General features: G+C 32.8%; 1 protein-coding gene across 8 annotated transcripts in view; it reads right to left on the bottom strand.

The window, feature by feature from the left end:
* The window catches only part of LOC143026643 (progestin and adipoQ receptor family member 4), a 409,086-nt gene that overhangs the window by 185,282 nt on the left and 218,804 nt on the right, over positions 1–5,000 (bottom strand). The gene's annotated exons all lie outside the window — the stretch shown is intronic.

The raw sequence follows: 5,000 nt of genomic DNA, 5'->3' as shown, positions 1-5,000 counted from the left end.
TGTCTTCAAAAATAACAATACTGTTAAGAGCCGGTTGATTAAAAATTCACCTGCTTGTAGTGAAGGCTGTCTTTATAATTTCCCTTGCAAAAATTGTAACTTTAATTATATTGGACAAACAGGCAAGGATTTAAAATTGAGAATAAACCAACATAAGTATAACATCAGAACAGGGCAAGTTTCAAGTGGGTTGTCTTTGTATTTAAGGGATTTTAATCATTGCATTGATTAGGGTAACACAAAGAAAATTGTGTTAACTAAGGAGATTAAAAAGAGAAATATCATAGAATCATGTTATATTAAAGCTTCATTTGAGAACGACATGAATATGACTATGGGAATGTATAAATTAGATAACTTTATAAAAAAACAAAATTGTTGACAGTAACCGCTTCAAATGTCCGGCAGTGCAGAGCGTGTAAGGTCACAATGGACCTGTCCTAATTCCCGCTTATGTACTTCTTTTGTATATATATTGTCACCGTTTCCTTGAAAATGTCTTAAATACACGAAAACGTTCAGTCACCTTTCATTTTATTTTCCATTTGGTTTTATTATATGTATATATATATATATATATATATATATATATATATAAATATATATATATATATATGTATATATATAAATATATATATGTATATATATATATACATATGACGTAAGCGGAGTAGGAAACACAGGAGTCTTAGTCTTGAGTTTACTCCTGACTAGTTTCGCAGGTATGCTTTGAAAAAGCATACCTGCGAAACTAGTCAGGAATAAACTCAAGACTAAGACCCTGTGTTTCCTGCTCCGCTTACGTCAACCTGTCAGAATGTCTCAACATATATATATATATATACATATATATATATATATATATATATATATATATATACTTATAAAATATTTGATCATCTTGTTTGTTATCTTGCTTGAAACCGTCTACTGAAGAAGAAGAGATATGACGTCACGACTGAGGACCAGCCAATCAGAAGAAGAGATATGACGTCACGACTGAGGACCAGCCAATCAGAAGAAGAGATCAGAAGAAGAGATATGACGTCACGACTGAGGACCAGCCAATCAGAAGAAGAGACATGACGTCACGACATCCGCTCTGTGGGTCCCAAGGAACCCCAGCAGTGAGCGTGTGACGTCACAAATGCTAATTTTCCAATTTGCCAATTTTTGAATTTCCAATTTCCCGATTACACATTTTCTGACCATTAATATTTAAAATGTTCATATTAAATATCTAAAAGTATAGCTAACTCCTGAATTAGCATCTATGAGGCATAATGAGTTTATCAAAATATTACGAACCGTATAAATCATATAATGCGTAGTGTTCCAGGCAACAACGACATGACGTCACAATCTTCTGCATTTCATTTCTTATAACTAATCAAGATTTTATTGGGCATTTTATTGAGCATTTTATTAACAACGTATCATTTGAAAATTTACTTGACCAAAAAAATATATATATGTATATGTATATATATATATATATATATATATATATATATATATATACATATATATATATGTGTGTGTGTGTGTGTGTGTGTGTGTGTGTGTGTGTGTGTGTGTGTATGTGTGTTTGTGTGTGTGTGTGTGTGTGTGTGTGTGTGTGTGTGTGTGTGTGTGTGTGTGTGTGTGTGTGTGTGTGTGTGTGTGTACGTTTATATATATATATATATGTATATATATATGTGTATATATATATATATGTATATATATATATATATATATATATATATATATATATATATATATATATATATATATCCCTCTCTCCCATAAGTCAGATTCCGAAGTTCATAGATAGGAATACTATCTTTATCAGCTAACAGATAGCCCTCAAGGATATTAATCCTATCTTATTGTAATATTTCGATGTAATGTTAATTGTTTGGCTAGTTACAACATGACAAGAATACAGGAAGTAGTGTGTCGTGTATTAGCAGAAGGAAAAATACAAAATTGTCGATCGATTTTGAGACCTAACTATACGAAGGCTACAAAAGGATATTTGACATTTTTATTTTCTATTAATTATTTTTTTCTTTTTGCAAGTGTTGACCTGTTTTGAACATGCATTTATCGAAATCTTGTACACTAGCTATTATGTGGTTTACAAACAGGAATATATACATGCTTCCCAAACTCTTACGTTACGTATTAGTATCTACATTTAGTGTCAAACATTTTTGTATTTTCGTTACTCACTGCCGTTTGATCAATATGTCACTTAACCATACGAGATAAGTTGCATAGTCATGTTAGTTTTACACGCACACATTTACTATGTTAGTCATTCGTGCTAATACATTCACTTGCTTCCAATTTATTAAGATACATCAGGATACATCCATCGTATCGTCGACTTCATTGGAGCAACAATAACAATGGTACTCTATCAACAACAACAACAACAATTTGAAATACAATGATATCACAGAAATGTTAAATAAAGCTTAAAGGACAACTCAAAGTGGGACAAAACAGGACTTTAATAGTGGAACAAAAAAACATCATGCATAGAAAAGGAATGAGCCAGACATTATGAGAAAATGTGAAAAACGGTGAAAACGGTCGAAAGTGACTGATATACATATGGAAATGTGAGCACATAGAGTTATAGAAATAATATGTATACATACATCAAAGTTATGTGAAAACACTTATAATATACTATTCTACTTGACAATGAATATGAAAAAATAAATGCTGAAAAATAATAGATTGAGATCACTATACTGATCACTAATTAAACTTTTTACTGTGAAATATGACAAGCCACCTATGTTCTACTGTCGATGAGATCTTTGAAAAATAAAAGAACAATTAAGAAAATTAGATGTCTAGAGTCTTGTTTTCAAAAATTCTCCCACTCAGGAACTTGTTCGTGTTTGTTTGACGTATCACCACAATCTTCGTTTCAAAATCATCACTCAAATTCCTTAATTTGCTTTGAAAAACCTACTACTAGGTAATATATTTAAGGAAACTGTCATGACTTAATAAGAAGAAAAACTATCAGTGGTTGATACGGTGAACGCAGAACAGTTTTCATTATTGACTTGAATGCATACTAAACGACCATCAATCGAAATGCAAAAAGCGCTTTTTTTTTGCATAATGACGAAAACATCTGACGAGACATATTCATTATCAAAATGTAAACATCATATTAATGTAAAAGGCAATATCACTAGTGACATCATTGTTACGATATTAATTCATAGGATAACGGTGAATGAAATATCGACAGAACGTTCAATTGTAATATTTCCAACGTTGACGCACGATAACTTGATGACATCATGTCGCTAGAAAGTGTTTATTGAAAAAAAAATGTCGACAGAAATGATTAACCGAGTTGGTTTTTTTTTTTTTTTTTTTTTTTTTTTTGCAAGGCAAAACTCGTGTTTTTTCAGTATGACACTAGTCGACTTACATATATATCTACATACATAACAGCCCTTTTCTTTCTGTTTTCCTTTGATTCAGAGGAGAAAATAGGTGAAAGCTACTTTTACACATTAATTATTGTTATATGACTCTCTCTCTCTCTCTCTCTCTCTCTCTCTCTCTCTCTCTCTCTCTCTCTCTCTCTCTCTCTCTCTCTCTCTCTCTCTCTCTCTCTCTATCCATCTATCTATTTATCTATCTATCTATCTCTCCCTCCCTCTCTGTCTCTTTCTCTTTCTCTCTCTCTCTCTCTCTCTCTCTCTCTCTCTCTCTCTCTCTCTCTCTCTCTCTCTCTCTCTCTCTCTCTCTCTCTCTCTCTCTCTCTCTCTCTCTCTCACTCCCTTCCTATTGTTTCTGTATATCTATTTTTCTGTCTATCTATATAACTTTCGTTCTTTTCATTATCTTACAATCCAGCTCTTTCTCTTCTTTCTCTTTTACTCTGTTTTTCTCTTTCACCTGATATAAAACAGAAAATAACTAACAGACCTACGAGATGCCATAGTGTACCAAAACTTCTAGAATTTTACACAATATAAAAATATAGCTTGCTCACTATAAATAGCACATTATGAACGACGCATTTGCGATGCCCTCACTACATTAATTTGAGTCACAGAAATATATAGTGCTATTTTACTTCCTTAATTGTGTAAAACTGTTTCTTGTCAGTCTCATTTTGTAAATGTATTTCCCGCAGTCCTTTTTTTTTTTTTTTTTTTTTTTTGCTTGCAGGGAAAATAACTCATTTCCTTGAGGATTAATTACATTACATAAGAGCGTCATATTTCAAGGTGTTTTTCTAGCTTGGTTTTTCTCGTATTTTCTTTTTCTTTGAGAGAGAAAAAAACATATTCTGCGTAGGAAGAAGCAAGTCAAGAAATTAGTCCTGGCGACATGACGTCTTAAGTCTGTTGTTTCTTTTCAATTTTACAAATAAGAAACAATTGGAGGGGGGGGGGATTAGCACTTTGAATTGCTGAATTTATATCATCTGAAATTTACAAATGATGATATGACAAAAAGTATTAATACATATGAACAGTTGCGACAATACTGACAAAAATATCAAATGTAATCTAAACGGCTAATAATGTCTTCAGAACCATTACGATTACTATAAAAAATATCTAATCTCTTGTGTTTATTTCTTGCAGTGAGTGATGAAGATATGATTTCACCCTCTCGTTCCCCAGTCCCCTCCTCCCTTTCCCCCCCTAGCACCCCCTACCCACAAAAAACACCTCGCCATCCCTCTAAACGACTTCAAGATTGTATTTCCTCCCTTCCCGAAGAGAAGTGGGAGGTCTTGTATGAGAACGAAAACCCATCGAACAGGGAACGTATGACTTTGTTCCCCTTGAAGAATTTGGTAATCAAAAGTGTAAAAAATGGGACGGTTAATCACTTTTCGAAAATTTAGGTGATGAAGCCACGTGATCACGACAAAGTTCCTGAGCAACCCTGCCCCCCCCCCAAAAAAAAAAAAATTACATATGAGTTAGTGCATTAACAAGAAATTTCAAAGTTTGTTGAGA

Source organism: Oratosquilla oratoria, chromosome 6 (genome assembly GCF_046742065.1).
Source record: "Oratosquilla oratoria isolate Oo_2021 chromosome 6, ASM4674206v1, whole genome shotgun sequence".
Lineage (NCBI taxonomy): Eukaryota > Metazoa > Arthropoda > Malacostraca > Stomatopoda > Squillidae > Oratosquilla > Oratosquilla oratoria.
The sequence above is the reverse complement of the archived record's forward strand: the minus strand, read 5'-3'. Positions and strand labels throughout refer to the sequence as shown.